This window comes from Aegilops tauschii, chromosome 2 (genome assembly GCF_002575655.3).
Source record: "Aegilops tauschii subsp. strangulata cultivar AL8/78 chromosome 2, Aet v6.0, whole genome shotgun sequence".
In the NCBI taxonomy this organism is placed as follows: domain Eukaryota; kingdom Viridiplantae; phylum Streptophyta; class Magnoliopsida; order Poales; family Poaceae; genus Aegilops; species Aegilops tauschii.
Genome location: NC_053036.3, coordinates 172,532,219 through 172,549,144, shown reverse-complemented (window position 1 = coordinate 172,549,144; position 16,926 = coordinate 172,532,219).

Below are 16,926 nucleotides of genomic sequence, written 5' to 3'. Positions count from 1 at the left end.
CCGGGGAGGGTGATCCTCCCTACTCCACACTATAGGCTGCTCAGACCACCGCAAGTAGCGTGGAACCGCCGGCTCAACAGCATTAACAGCCCTCTTGTGAAGCTTCTCGTTTCGTTTGCACAAACTAGTGGTGAACACATGATACTGTCCACCGCTAAGCTGCTTTGGATTGGTCTGATAACCCCCCTGCTGCTGTTGATGACCCTGACCAGACTGTTGATTAAAGCCCCCTTGACCGTTCTGAGGACCGGAATTTGAGCCGCCGCCCGGGCCATGAAAGCCGCCGGCGCCTGAGCCGCCGCCCGGGCCATTGTAACCCTTAAAGGCCTTCATGATCGCGCAATCCTTCCACAGGTGAGTCGCTGGCTTCTCTCTAGAGCCATGCCTTGGACAAGGTTCATTTAACAGCTGCTCCAGTGTTGGACCTGACCCGCCGCCTCGGGGAGGGGGCCTCCCCTTGCGTCGCTGGTTATTACCTTGGGAGTTGGCGTTGGCTACAAACTCTAGGCTGCCATCGGCCTTACGCTTGCCTCCTCCTTGATTCCCCGGGTTAAACTGAGGACCCTTGCCGTTGCCATTCTTCTTTCCCTTCCCTGCCCTTTCATCGTCTGAAGGGGGATCCTTGGTACCATCGGAATCGGCGTACTTGACAAGAGCCGCCATTAGGGTACCCATATCGATGCAGTCGCGCTTGAGCCGCCCGAGCTTCATCTTAAGGGGCACAAAGCGACAGTTCTGTTCCAACATTAAGACTGCAGAGCCGGCATCCATCTTATCTGATGAATGTATGATCTCCTTGACCCGGCGAACCCAATGGGTCGTGGACTCACCCTCCTGCTGGTATCTTTGAAGTTTTGAATGAACCGGGCTTTCAGCTCAGCCCAAGACCCAATGGAGTTCGGCGGTAACCCTTTCAACCACGTGCGGGCAGTTCCGTCTAACATCATGGTGAAATATTTGGCCATGGCCGCCTCACTAACCTCCAGCAATTCCATAGCCATCTCATAACTCTCAATCCAGGCTGCAGGCTGTAAGTCCGCTGTATAGTTAGGCACCTTCCTAGGGCCCCTGAAGTCCTTAGGCAGACGTTCATTACGGATGGCTGGTACCAAACAAGGGACACCCCCGGTCCTGGTAGAAATACCCACATCAACGGACGTCGTCGGATAAGCTGGGGGGGTCTGATAAGCCGTCAATTGAGGCGCCTGCTCCGCCTCTTGCCGCGCTTGGTCTGTTGCGTAGAAGGCTCCATTATGAGCCGGGCCATGGCCAGGGGGCGGGTCATGGCGTCGTACATTACTTGAACCGGTTGCTGAGACCATGTGCCGGCTGTAACTCGGGCTCTGGTCTGGACGAGGGGTCGAGTGGATCCTGTCGCAGCTGTAGGAGTACGCCTCTTGCTGCGCTAGTGCCGTCTGCAGGAGTTCCCTGACCCGGCGGGTTTCGATGGCCGCCGGAGAATCGCCGTCAACGGGGAGAGCCGCCAGCCGTGCTGTCGCAGCTACCATGTTCTCCAGCGGGTTATCATAATGAGCCGGTGGTATTGGCACATACCGAGGCGGGGCAGGGGGCACCTGGGGAGGCCCCATCACTCGTGGCTGAATAAGGGGTCCAGACCCAGGCGCAATGACCCCTGGCGGGTTACTAGACCCTGCACCCGGCGTGTTGAAGAGATTGCGTGGATCGTAAACCGGCGGGAGTCGAGACTGGGCCTTCTGATGCCTCCTTCTCATGACCTCGTTGGCCGCGTTCTGATCCATCGTGAGTTGGAAGGACTGCGCCTAAATCAGCTGGGTCCGGGCGTCGAGAGCCGCCCGCTTCGCAGCCAGCCTGATTCCTTCTGCTGCCAGATCCTCTTTAGCTTTTACGAGATCCAATTTTAACTGTGCCACCTCCGCATCATGCTGAGCTTGATCCGCCGGGTCAACCGCGGCGGTTAACAGGGCCGTCATCTTGTCCGTGAGATCCATCAGCACCTGAGCCGGAGAAGGCACCGGGTTTCCCGATCCAGCAGCGGGGTTCTGAGCAGGCTGTGCACCAGCCATAAAAACTCCGACCTGACTTGGCGGCTCAAAAAGGTCCGGAATACTGTCGCCATCGGAACAACCCATGAGCCTGCCATCTTGAAGTTGGTACAATGAGTTTGACTCATCAGTGGCCGACTCGCCGTCAGAGCCGGCGGCCGCCTCATCACCGGACCCGGATGGATCAGAGGGCCCTCCATGGATGCATCCCACAAAAGAGCGCCTTAAGGCAGGCCGGGCCCGGGCGGGTTGTGCGCGCTGAGCCATTTCGATGAGGTCGGCGCAGAGATCCGGCTCGGGGCCCGGCTCACCAATCTTGCCAATGAAGACATGAATTGCGCCAAAGGGGACCCGGTACCCGTACTCAATTGAGCCGGCGTCGGGGCCCCAGTCCGCATCGTCGATGTAGAGCTTGCCGCGACGACACTTGGTCATCCGGCCCACAGCGTATCCCTTGAGCCCTTCGAAGCTGCCCTTCAAGAACTCAAATCCACGTGCGCGGGCCCCACGGTGGGCGCCAACTGTCGTGGAATTGTCACGGCAGATGTCCTCGAGCTAGGACTTAGTCGTGGAGCCATCGCAACCAGGAAGCTTGAAGGGGTTATGCGGGACAAGGAACACGAGGGTTTATACTGGTTCGGCCCCTTGCGGTGAAGGTAAAAGCCTACGTCCAGTTTGAGGTGATATTGATTAGGGTTACCATCGCCAGGGAGGTAAATAGCTATGCCCGGCTCTCGATGAGGTTGTTCTCGCCCTCGAACCGCTGCCGGGTCGTCCCTTTATATAGGGAGGCTGACGCTCAGCAACTCTTAGAGTCCCGGCCGGCTCATAAGAACGTCCGGCTCGGACTCTAAACTAGACTTGCCTTATACTACAAGTCTACTATAATAATGATTGTCTACAGGCCCTAAGCCATATCCGGGTCTCAGCCCATCTCTGGCCCATCGTCTTGAAACTTGGCTCCGGGCTTCTGGCGATAACCATCCGAAGAGTAACCCGGCCCCTCCTGGCGGGTGACTCTAAGGTCTATATGCTCAACAGATGGCGTAGGAATGATTTGGGTGTATCAAACGTCAAAACGTAACTGGGTGACTATAAAGGTGCACTACAGGTATCTCCGAAAGTGTCTGTTGGGTTGGCATGAATCGAGACTGGGATTTGTCACTCCGTATGACAGAGAGGTATCTCTGGGCCCACTCGGTAATGCATCATCATAATGAGCTCAATGTTACTAAGGAGTTACCACGAGATCATGCGTTACGGAACGAGTAAAGAGACTTGCCGGTAACGAGATTGAACAAGGTATAGGGATACCGACGATCGAATCTCGGGCAAGTAACATACCGATGGACAAAGGGAATTGTATACGGGATTGATTAAATCCCTGACATCGTGGTCTATCCGATGAGATCATCGTGGAACATGTGGAGCCAATATGGGTATCTAGATCCCGCTATTGGTTATTGGTCGGAGAGGTGTCTCGGTCATGTTGGCATGGTTCCCGAACCCGTAGGGTCTACACACTTAAGGTTCAGTGACGCTAGAGTTGTAATGGGAATTGTATGTGGTTACCAAAGGTTGTTCGGAGTCCCGGATGAGATCCCAGACGTGATGAGGAACTCCGTAATGTTCCGGAGGTGAAGATCGATATATTGGACGAAGGGTATTGGAGTCCAGAAGTGTTCCAGGGTTACCGGGCTATGGCCAGCATGACCGAAAGGTGTTTCGGGGCCCCCGGCAAGTGTTGCAGGGCCTCCTGGGCCAAGGGGAGGGGCAAACCAGCCCACTAAGGGGCTGTGCGCCCCCACACCCTTTCCCACGTTGCTTGGGGAGGTGGGGCACCTCCACCTGACTTGGGAGGCAAGCCTCCTCCTGGCTTGGCTTGGGGGGCAAGTCTCCCTAGGGTTTCCCTAGGGAGATCCAATCTGCCTTGGCAACCGCCCCCTAGGGGAAACCCTAGGGGTGCCACCCCCTCCTCCCTTCCCCTATATATAGTGAGGGAGAGGGGGGCAGCCGAACCTCAGCCCCTGGTGCAGCCCTCCCCCTCCTACACCTCCTCCTCCTCCATTGAGCTTGGCGACGCTCTGCCCGAGAACCACAAGTTCCACCACCACGCCGTTGTGTTGCCGGAGTTCTCCCTCAACTTCTCCTCTCCCCTTGCTGGATCAAGAAGGAGGAGACGTCCCCGGGCTGTACGTGTGTTGAACACGGAGGCACCATCCGTTCGGCGCTTGCATCGGATCTTCCGCGATTTGATTCGCCGTGAGTACGACTCCACCAACTGCGTTCTTGTAACGCTTCCGCTTAGCGATCTTCAAGGGTATGAAGATGCACTCCCTCTCTCTCGTTGCTAGCATCTCCTAGATTGATTTTAGTGACACATAAGAAAATTTTGAATTATTACTACGTTCCCCAACAGTGGCATCATGAGCTAGGTCTATGCGTAGATTCTATGCACAAGTAGAACACAAGTAGTTGTGGACGATGATTTTTTCAATTTGCTTACCGTTACTAGTCCTATCTTGAGTCGGTGGCATTGTGGGATGAAGTGGCCCAGACCAACCTTACACGTACGCTTACGTGAGATAGGTTCCACCGACTGACATGCACTTGTTGCATAAGGTGGCTAGCGGGTGTGTGTCTCTCCCACTTTAGTCAGATTGGATTCGATGAAGAGGGTCCTTATGAAGGGTAAATAACAATTGGCATATCACCGTTGTGGCTTTTGCGTAGGTAAGAAATGTTCTTACTAGAAACCCATAGCAGCCACGTAAAACATGCAACAACAATTAGAGGGCGTCTAACTTGTTTTTGCAGGGTATGCTATGTGATGTGATATGCCCACCGTAATACTTATGCTATCTTGAGAGAAGCCACTAGTGAAAGCTGTGGCCCCGGGTCTATTCTCTATCATATTAATCTTCCGTTATTTCTATCACCGTTTATTTTGTTATCTTTACTTTTATTCTTTATCATACAAATACCAAAAATATTATCTTATCATCTTTATCAGATCTCACTTTTGCAAGTGGTCGTGAAGGGATTGACAACCCCTTTATCACGTTGGTTGCAAGGTTCTTATTTGTTTGTGTAGGTACGAGGGACTCGCACGTGGTCTCCTACTGGATTGATACCTTGGTTCTCAAAAACTGAGGGAAATACTTACGCTACTTTGCTGCATCACCCTTTCCTCTTCAAGGGAAAACCAACGCAGTGCTCAAGAGGTAGCACTTGTTCATCAGGGCTAACTTGCCTGTTTTCCCGTTCCTCCTGTTCGGAGGTTGCCCCAACAGGGTCTTCATTGTCTTCGGCATCGTCCGGAGTATTATTTTCTCCGGTGCCAGTATTGCTATCTTTTGCACGACGTGACTTAGAGCGGCGCCGCTCGCGCCGGCGTCTGGGCTATGTCTCAGAAGGTTTATCCTCGACTGGATCTTCTTTGTCATCGTCATTAGTTTCTTTAGGTGTATCCACCATGTATACGTCGTATGAAGAAGTGGCCGTCCAGCATTCGATAAACGGCGGGTTTTGGCCCTGCTCCTCATAGGCATCGTTGTCCATACCGTCGATGTCCTCGGAGCCGTAATCAAGCATGTCGGTTAAGTCGTCGACAGTGGCTATGAAGTGGGCGATGGGTGGGGAGCAAAATTCTCCGTCATCAGCCTCTAGTTCGAACCGGATATAATTCGGCTGTGAGTCCCGCGCTAAGGATAGATTTATTAATGAGTTTAGCACGTCGCTTAAAGGCGAGTGCCGGAAGATGTCCGCGGCGCTGAATTCGATGATCGATGACTGATCAAGCTCAACATATGCGGACGCACATGGTTCAGAACTTATAGCCGGAAACGACTCCGAGGTTTCGGTGACATAGATATCACCCGAGGTTAGGTCTGTGTGCGGCTCCAACGCCGCTGAGTCTGCGGCTTCCGTGGCGGGTTGAGCTTCCCGTCCTCGGATGGCGCGATCTGCTCCGGATCTAAGGCCAGAGCGGTTACAAAGTGCAATTTCCTGGGTATGGTCCGATGACGGATTTAAATCATGTTCATCGCGGTGACAGGGAGCGGCTGCCGGGGTCTTGAATCCGTCGAAGATCAAGTCTCCACGGATATCCGCGATGTAGTTCAAGCTCCCAAATCTGACCTGATGGCCAGAGGCGTAGCTGTAGATCTGCTCCAGATGGCCAAGCGAGTTGGCCCGCAGTGCGAAGTCGCCGAATATGAAGATCTGTCCGGGGAGGAAGATTTCCCCTTGGGCAGCATCATTCTGGACGATTGAAGGAGCCATCAAACCTTTTGTGGACGGCACATTGGAACTCTCAATGAAAGCACCAATGTCGGTGTAAAAATCGGCGGATCTCGGGTAGGGGCTCCCGAACTGTGCGTCTAAGGTCAATGGTAACAGGAGACAGGGGACACAATGTTTACCCAGGTTCGGGCCCTCTCGATGGAGGTAATACCCTACTTCCTGCTTGATCGATCTTGATGAATATGAGTATTACAAGAGTTGATCTACCACGAGATCGTAATTGCTAAAACCCTAGAAGTCTAGCCTGTATGACTATGATAATGAGTATATCCCTCTCTATGGTCCTAGCCCTCCGGTTTATATAAACACCGGAGGGATCTAGGGTTATATCAAGTCGGTTATAGAGAATGGAATCTTCATATTTGGTCGCCAAGCTTGCCTTCCACGCCAAGGAGAGTCCCATCCGGAGACGGGTGAGAGTCTTCGTTCTTTGTATCTTCACAGCCCATCAGTCCGGTCCATGGCTAACAGGCCGGATGCCCGAGGACCCCTTAGTCCAGGACTCCCTCACACGTACCCTCGTAGACCGACATCGGAAGAGTTAGTTTAACGCGGTTGATGTAGTCGAACGTCTTCACGATCCAACTGATCAAGTACCAAACATACGGCACCTCCGAGTTCAGCACACATTCAGCTCGATGACGTACCTCAAACTCTTGATCCAGTAGAGGGTCAAGGGAGAGTTTTGTCAGCATGACGGCATGGTGATGGTGATGGTGATGTGATCCGCGCAGGGCTTTGCCTAAGCACTACGAGGCTATGACCGGAGGAGTAAACTGTGGAGGGGGGACCGCACACGGCTAAGAACAATTGGTGTGTCTCCAAGGGGTGCCTTGCCCACGTATATAAAGGAGGGAGAGGAGGAGGCCGGCCACCAGGGGGCGCGCCATGAGGGGGGGAGTCCTACTAGGACTCCAGTCCTAGTAGGATTCGGGCCCCCCTTTTTTTCCTTCTCATGGAGGGGGGGTGTAACACCCCGGATGTAACTTTCCATATTTGTAACTCCAACTCTTGCCATTTTCGGCTATGTGTTATGATATTCCCTTCGTGGTAGGGTTTTGTTTTTCATTTTGCATTTTGTTCTTGTCATGCATTTCATATCATGTCATCATGTGCATCTCGTTTGCATACGTGTTCGTCTCATGCATCCGAGCATTTTCCCTGTTGTCCGTTTTGCAATCCGACACTCCCACCTCCTCCGGTGCACCCCTTTTCGTTTCTTTTCGTCAGCGGGTGTTGAACGTTCTCGGAATGGACCGAGGCTTGCCAAGTGGCCTTGATATACCACCGGTAGACCACCTGTCAAGTTTCGTTCCATTTGGAGGTCGTTTGGTACTCCAACGGTTAACCGGGCATCCAAAAAGTCCTTTTGTGTGTTGCAGCAAAACCCCCCTCTCTAGGTCGTTCGATCACGATCGTGTGGGCGAAAACCGTGCTCAATTTGGAGTCTCCTAGCTCCCTCTACCTATAAAAACACCTCCCCTCCGAAATTCCGGATCAATTCCACCCTAACCCAAGTCTTCTTCCACCGCGCGCCGCCGGACACGTCCGCTCCGGCCGGACGAAATCCCCGCCGCCACGTCAGCGCCTGGCCGCCTCAACCGCGCGAGCCCGCTAAGCCCACGCGCGTCCCCCGCGGCCCGCCCGTCGCCCGCCGCCGCCCGAGGCTCCTCCCGCGCCCGCGCCCGTCTTCCTCCACGCCGGAGCTGCCGCGCCCGTCGACGCCGGCCGCCGTCCGCCCGTGCCCGCCGGCGCCCGCGCCGCTCGACCCGAGGCCGCCGCCCCGCGCGCCGCCCTCCGTCGCGCCTCGCCCCTGCGGCGGCTTCTCTCCCTCGCCGTCGTCTCCAGCTGCTCCGGCGAGCTCCGTCGCCCTAGCTCGAGCCAGATCCCGAACGGGTCAACGCCGACGGTTGACTTCTTTCCCCCTCTCGAATTTCTCCAAGTCTGAAAATATTTGCATATTATGCCTTTGTTCATTGCTTCATAACTCTCTGCATATAGCTCCGTTTCGTGCATGTTATATATCGAAATGTTCTTCTCGAGATACTCTTCATTTTGTTCCTTTATTCCATGTTCATCTGAGTCCATCTTGATGCCCAAATCTCTGGTGCAAGAGTGTTATATGCTGTTAACTGCTGTTACTTATCAGAACTTGAGGATTTGTTATTTTTGTTGCTATTGATGTGTGCATCTTATGGGCATGAGCTCTAAATGTGTTTTGATGTATGTCATGCCATCTTTACAGAGGTGTATACCATGTATTTTTTTGATCTCTATGGTGACTAGCACAAGCATGCAAACTAGGCTTCGTGATGTTTCTGATTTCATGGACTTAGTAATTTGCTAAGTCTATGACTGCTGTTATTTTGTTGCTATGTATCCATGTGGCTACAGAGAGATCCATGCTCCTTTTGGTGATGTTCAGTAAGGATGTTTTGTAGATGTAGTTGTGCTCTATCCATCCATGCTCCTGTTTGCAATTATGGAGGGCCATAGCATGTATCAATCTTGCTCTACTTTTGGTATAAAATATTCCTGGCAGATTCTTAACATGATATTCAATTTTTCCAAGGTTATTGTAGTTGTTTAATTCACGCTATGTATTTGCTCTTGCCACGGATAGCTTCATAAACATGCCATCGTGCTGTAGGTATGCTTGTTTTGTCATGAATTGCTTTGTGGTGAGTGCATCAAGCTCACCAAGTCTGAAACCTGTTAACGAAACTTGCTATGTTTACATGGTTGCCACCATATCTTCTGGCACTTTTTGGCTTATGGTCATTAAGGGACTTTTGTTATATGCATTTAGTAGATTCATGCCATGCCTTGTTTTGCTATGTTAAGTTCTTCTGGCATGTTGATTTCGTGCTCTGAACATTGCTACCTGATGCTGTTTATGCCATGTCCAGTAATTTCACCAAGTCTGTGAACCTGATATCTTTTGCACTTTTGCCATGCTTGTTTGAACCTGTTATGTTGTGATCTAGCCGTAGCTCCCTGTTCATCTTTTGTCAAGCATCTTCTTTAGATTACTGCCATATGCTTTGTTTCTATGTTGGAGTGTTGTAGCATAGTTTCTTGATGTATTCTAAGTGCTATCATGCTGTTAATCGCAGATTCGTGTCATTCTTGTTTTGCTTGCCATTTGCAAACCGTGCATCCGTTTCCGGTGATCTTTATATCGGTTTCGACCGAAATCATCTCATATTTCCAGTGGAATACTTGATTTGCCAAGTTACTGTATTGTTCATCATTTTTCTTCCGGAGCACGCATAGGCATCGCATATCATATCTCGCATATCATACATGTTCTGCATCATGTTGCTTGTGCATTTCCCGTGATTGATTGTGGTTCCATAGCTTGTGTTCTTGCTGTGGGTAGAGCCAGGAGACGAGTTCGTGAACGAGGAACCTATTGAGTACGCTTACGAGGATCAAGCTTTCGACAACTCTGAGAACCTTGTAGGCAAGATGACCATACCCTCGAAATCACTTCTATCTTTGCTTTGCTAGTTATTTGTTCTATTGCCATGATGCGCTACAAACCACTTGCTATATCATGCCTCCCATATTTGCCATGTCAAGCCTCTAACCATCCTTTCCTAGCAAACCGTTGTTTGGCTAAGTTACCGCTTTTGCTCAGCCCTTCTTATAGCGTTGCTAGTTGCAGGTGAAGTTGAAGTGGGTTCCATGTTGGAACATGGATATTTTGGAATATCACAATATCTCTTATTTAATTAATGTATCTATATATTTGGTAAAGGGTGGAAGGCTCGGCCTTATGGCTGGTGTTTTGTTCCACTCTTGCCGCCCTAGTTTCCGTCATACCGGTATTATGTTCCTTGATTTTGCGTTCCTTACGCGGGTGGGTGATTTATGGGACCCCCTTGATAGTTCGCCCTGAATAAAACTCCTCCACCAAGGCCCAACCTTGGTTTTACCATTTGCCACCTAAGCCTTTTCCCTTGGGTTTTCGCGAGCCCGAGGGTCATCTTTATTTAAACCCCCCCGAGCCAGTGCTCCTTCGAGTGTTGGTCCGAACCGAGCAGCCTGCGGGGCCACCTCGGGGAAACTCGAGGCCTGGTTTTACTCGTAGTTTGACTTATCCGGTGTGCCCTGAGAACGAGATATGTGCAGCTCCTATCGGGATTTGTCGGCACATTTGGGCGGCTTTGCTGGCCTTGTTTTACCATTGTCGAAATGTCTTGTAAACCGGGATTCCGAGACTGATCGGGTCGTTCCGGGAGAAGGTTTATCCTTCGTTGACCGTGAGAGCTTATAATGGGCTAAGTTGGGACAACCCTGCAGGGTATTATCTTTCGAAAGCCGTCCCCGCGGTTATGAGGCAGATGGGAATTTGTTAATGTCCGGTTGTAGAGAACTTGTCACTTGACCCAATTAAAATACATCAACCGCGTGTGTAGCCGTGATGGTCTCTTCTCGGCGGAGTCCGGGAAGTGAACACGGTTTGAGTTATGCATGAAAGTAAGTAGTTTCAGGATCACTTCTTGATCATTACTAGCTTCGCGACCATTGTGTTGCTTCTCTTCTCGCTCTCACTTGCGTATGTTAGCCACCATATATGCTTAGTGCCTGCTGCAGCTCCACCTCATGACACCATCCTTTCCTATAAGCTTAAATAGTCTTGATCTCGCGGGTGTGAGATTGCTGAGTCCTCGTGACTCACAGATTCTACCAAAACAGTTGCAGGTGCCGACGATGCCAGTGCAGATGACGCAACCGAGCTCAAGTGGGAGTTCGACGAGGAACGTGGTCGTTACTATGTTTCTTTTCCTGATGATCAGTAGTGGAGCCCAGTTGGGACGATCGGGGATCTAGCATTTGGGGTTATCTTATTTTCATTTGGATTTTGACCGTAGTCGGTCTATGTGTCGATTTTGGATGATGTACGAATTATATTTATGTATTGTGTGAAGTGGCGATTGTAAGCCAACTCTCGTTATCCCATTCTTGTTCATTACATGGGATTGTGTGAAGATGACCCTTCTTGCGACAAAACCACAATGCGGTTATGCCTCTAAGTCGTGCCTCGACACGTGGGAGATATAGCCGCATCATGGGCGTGACAAGTTGGTAATCAGAGCCATCCCCGACTTAGGGGCCCCCTGCTTGATCGAATCGCTGGCGTTGTGGCGTCTAGAACAAAAATGTTTTGAGTCTTAGGATTATATATATCGGAGAGTAGGATTCTTTTTACTCCTCAGTCCCTTTGTCGCTCTGGTGAGGCCTCCTGACGTAGAAGTTTTGAATTTTCTCTCCTCAAATTTCACTAAATTTTTTTAGGATCACGCGGGTATCTTAGAATCGTTCCGATGGTTTTGTGACGAGAACATTGTTCTTGGTGCCTCCTGACATTTAGGGGTTGTGGCAGTGTCCCGGGGAGTTGAGCTCCAAGGTGTTGTCGTCACAATTTTATCGTTGCAGTTCTGGAATACCTGAGTTTCGCTGACATTGAAATCTCTTTTATGCAGTTGTTGGTGAGATCACCTCGACGCCACCTAGTACTGCGGCAGGAGTTCGGGAGTATTGCCATAACTCGTATAACGGATGCTTTTCGAAGGTTGAGGTACATGAGTTGGGTGATATATTTTGTGTCCCCTGTATCCCCAACACCAGATTGCATAACCAGAAAGTTTCGGGAGTTTATAAGTGGGAATTCAAGTAGCTCCTAGGATATCTTTCCGACAGACGCATGATATGAGATTGGGGTTCGACGTCTAGTGGTCCGCCTTTCCACGGTTGGTTTTACAGTGGTCTCATAGTGTCTTAAAGAGTCCTTGGCTATGCCGACTCGGGGACGCTTCGTATGTCATGTGCACTGCCTTGTACATGATGGTGCTGTACGATCGAGCCCGTGTGGGCCCCACCACGAAAACTTCGGACGAAATCTCTATCATATGTTTGTTCTGGCTTATTCTGCAAGCCAATACTTTGTTTTGTTTTGAATTGTGGTATTCGAGTTGCTTCGAAGTCAAATGTTGATTCCATACCTTTTTCTAAGTGGCTTCTCAACTTAATGGGAGTTTGATGATTTACTATGGAATTCATTCGTTCATCCTCGTTTGAATGTTTATTGTGAAGACTATATGTTGCAATTTCTATCCGTTGATTCAATTTGCCTATCTGTCTATCAAGATGCTAACGGATGTCACCCTCTTCAGGATGGCTCCGCCAACGCGTCAGAAACTGGAACGCAATGATGGGAGTCAGGCGAACCCTCCGCCACCACCTCCGCCTCCGGAGGCATGGCAAGCTATCATGGCAGCCACCAACGCCAATGCTTAGATGATTTTGCAACTCTTGCAAGAACATACCCAAGGGCAAGGCAATCAAGGTAATCAAGGCCAAGGCAACAATCAGCCTCACTTCGCTACCCTCAACAAGTTTCTCGCAAATCAGCCCAAGTCTTTCAGCTACTGTGCCGAGGCCACGGATGCCGATGATTGGCTCGTGGACATCAACAAGCATTTTGAATGTAGCAATGTCAGGCCTGAGGACTATGTCAAGTTCGCTTGTTTTCAGCTCAAGGACCAAGCTGCTGATTGGTATCAACAATACTCAGATTCCAGAGGAGGTCGTGTGATCACTTGGACTGACTTCTGTCGGGACTTCAAAGCGCACCACATTCCACAAAGTGTTGTTGAGAGCAAGCGTGAGGAGTTCCGCAATCTCAAGCAAGGCAACATGTCTGTGTATCAATTCAACATCCAGTTTCAGAAACTTGCTCGCTTCGCTAAACAAGACGTTCCTAATGAAAAGAGCATGATCTATCACTTCAGAGGTGGCCTTAGAGAGGATCTGCAGTTAGCTCTCGTTCTTGTTGAGCCTACTCAGTTTGATCAATTCTATAACATGACACTGAAGCAAGAGGCTGCTCGGCTCAAGTGTGAGGCTTCTAAGAAGAGAGTCAGAGACGCAGTCCAGTCTTCTTCTTCCTCACTAGTGGCTGCTAAGCAACAGAAGTTCTGGTTGCCTCCTCCTCCTCCGTTTCGTCAGCCTTACCAGCAGAAGAACAAAGGTGGCCATGGATCTTCCCACTCATCCAACTCTGGCTATCAGAACAAGTCTCAGAATCAAGCTCCAAAGTCGAATTCTCCTTATCATCGTCCACTCTCAGAGGTGACTTGCAACAAGTGTCAGCAGAAAGGTCACTATGCTAACAAATGCTTCAACCAAAGGCGCCTTCCACCTCCTCCTCCTGTGAGATCTTCCAGCAATGCGGTGGTCAAGCATAATCCAAAGTCTGCAAAGGTGAACATGATGAATGTAGCTCAAGCGGAGGAATCTACTGATGTGATAATGGGTAATCTCTCAGTTAATGATATTCCTGCTAAAGTCTTATTTGATACTGGTGCTTCGCTTTGTTTCATGTCAAGACCGTCTTTTGCCAAGCATGAATTCACTTGTTCACATCTGGGTAAACCCATGGATGTCGTTTCTCCGGGTAAACGTTTGAGTTCTAGTTTGGCGGTTCCGGATGTTTCCATCAAGATGGGAAACTATAAATTTATGTCTTCTCCAATTGTTCTTGGTGACTCGGATATTGATCTAATTCTCGGGATGGACTGGCTTTCTAAGCACAAGGCTCAACTTGATTGTGCTGCCAGGGAAATTCAATTAACACACTCTTCTGAGGATGTTATCATTTATGCCGCTCGTGATGAAACCATTCGGTTGTTTTCTCTCAATGAGAAGGGCGAGTTGAATGCCATCTCTCAGATTCCAGTCGTTTGTGAGTATCAAGATGTCTTTCCAGAAGAGCTTCCGGGTATGCCTCCTCACCGGCCAGTTGAGTTCGTTATCGATCTTGAGCCTGGCACGGAACCCGTTTGCAAGCGTCCATACAAGCTTGGACCCAAGGAGCTGAAGGAATTGAAGAAACAGCTCGATGAACAAGAGCGTCTGGGTGTGATCAGACCGAGTTCATCTCCATGGGGTTGTGGTGTTCTTTTTGTCCAGAAGAAGGTATGTACTCTATAGATCTTGATGCCCAATATGTAAGCAACTTCACCGAGGTCTTTCTTTGAAAAACTCCTTTCAAACACTCCTTTATGCTTTCCAGAAAATTCTACATCATTTCCGATCAACAATATGTCATTCACATATACTTATCAGAAATGCTATAGAGCTCCCACTCACTTTCTTGTAAATACAGGCTTCTCCAAAAGTCTATATAAAACCATATGCTTTGATCACACTATCAAAGCGTATATTCCAACTCCGAGAGGCTTGCACCAGTCCATAAATGGATTGCTGGAGCTTGCACACTTTGTTAGCACCTTTAGGATCGACAAAACCTTCTGGTTGCATCATATACAACTCTTTTTTAAGAAATCCATTAAAGAATGCAGTTTTCACATCCATTTGCCAAATTTCATAATCATAAAATGCGGCAATTGCTAACATGATTCAGACAGACTTAAGCATCGCTACGGGTGAGAAGGTCTCATCGTAGTGAACTCCTTGAACTTGTCAAAAACCTTTCTCAAAAAGTCAAGCTTTGTAGACAGTAACATTACCGTCAACGTCAGTCTTCTTCTTGAAGATCCATTTATTTTCTATTGCTTGCCGATCATCACGCAAGCAGACCAAAGTCTATACTTTGTTCTCATACATGGATCCCATCTCAGATTTCATGGCCTCAAACCATTTCGCGGAATCTGGGCTCATCATCGCTTTCTCATAGTTCATAGGTTCGTCATGGTCTAGTAACATGACTTCCAGAATAGGATTACCGTACCACTATGGTGCGGAACGTACTCTGGTTGACCTACGAGGTTTGGTAGTAACTTGACCTGAAGTTTCATGATCATCATCATTAGCTTCCTCACTAATTGGTGTAGGCATCATTGGAACTGATTTGTGTGATGAACTACTGTCCAATTCGAGAGAAGGTACAACTACCTCATCAAGTTCTACTTTCCTCCCACTCACTTCTTTCGAGAGAAACTCCTTCTCTAGAAAGGATCCATTCTTAGGAACAAAGATCTTGCCTTCGGATCTGTGATAGAAGGTGTACCCAAGAGTTTCTTTTGGGTATCCTATGAAGACGCACTTCTCCGATTTGGGTTCGAGCTTAACAGGTTGAAGCTTTTTCAAATAAGCATTGCAGCCCCAAACTTTAAGAAATGACAGCTTAGGTTTCTTGCCAAACCACAGTTCATATGGTGTCGTCTCAACAGATTTAGATGGTGCCCTATTTAACGTGAATGCAGCCGTCCCAAAAGCATAACCCCAAAACGACAGTGGTAAATCGGTAAGAGACGTCATAGATCGTACCATACCTAATAAATTATGGTTACGACGTTCAGACACACCATTACGTTGTGGTGTTCCAGGTGGCCTGAGTTGCGAAACTATTCCACATTGTTTCAAATGAAGACCAAACTCGTAATTCAAATATTCGCCTCTGCGATCAGATTGTAGAAACTTTATTTTCTTGTTACGATGATTTTCCAGTTCACTTTGAATTTTTTTGAACTTTTCAAATGTTTCAGACTTATGTTTCATCAAGTAGATATCATCTGTGAAGGTCAGAAAATAACGATACCTGCCGTGAGCCTCAACACTCATTGGACCGCATACATCAGTATGTATTATTTTCAATAAGTCTGTGGCTCGCTCCATTGTTCCGGAGAACGGAGTCTTAGTCATCTTGCCGATGAGGCATGGTTCGCAAGCATAAAGTGATTCATAATCAAGTGATTCCAAAAGCCCATCAGCATGGAGTTTCTTCATGCGCTTTACACCAATATGACCTAAACGGCAGTGCCACAAATAAGTTGCACTATCATTATTAACTTTGCATCTTTTCGCTTCAATATTATGAATATGTGTATCACTGCGATCGAGTTCAACAAAAATAGACCACTCATCAAGGGTGCATGACCATAAAAGATATTACTCATATAAATAGAACAACCATTATTCTCTGATTTAAATGAATAACCGTCTCGCATCAAACATGATCTAGATATAATGTTCATGCTCAACGTTGGCACCAAATAACAATTATTTAGGTCTAAAACTAATCCCGAAGGTAGATGTAGAGGTAGCGTGCCGACGGCGATCACATCGACCTTGGAACCATTTCTGACGCGCATCGTCGCCTCGTCCTTAGCCAATCTTCGTTTAATCCGTAGCTCTTGTTATGAGTTGCAAATATGAGCAACAGAACCAGTATCAAATACCTAGGCGCTACTACGAGCATTAGTAAGGTACACATCAATAACATGTATATCAAATATACCTTTCACTTTGCCATCCTTCTTATCCGCCAAATACTTGGCGCAGTTCCGCTTCCAGTGACCAGTCCCTTTGCAGTAGAAGCACTCAGTTTCAGGCTTAGGTCCAGACTTGGGCTTCTTCCCGGGAGCAGCAACTTTCTTGCTATTCTTCTTGAAGTTCCCCGTCTTTCCTTTGCCCTTTTTCTTGAAACTCGTGGTCTTGTTAACCATCAACACTTGATGCTCCTTCTTGATTTCTACCTCCGCAGCCTTAAGCATCGCGAAGAGCTCAGGAATTGTCTTTTCCATACCTTGCATATTATAGTTCATCACGAAGCCTTTATAGCTTG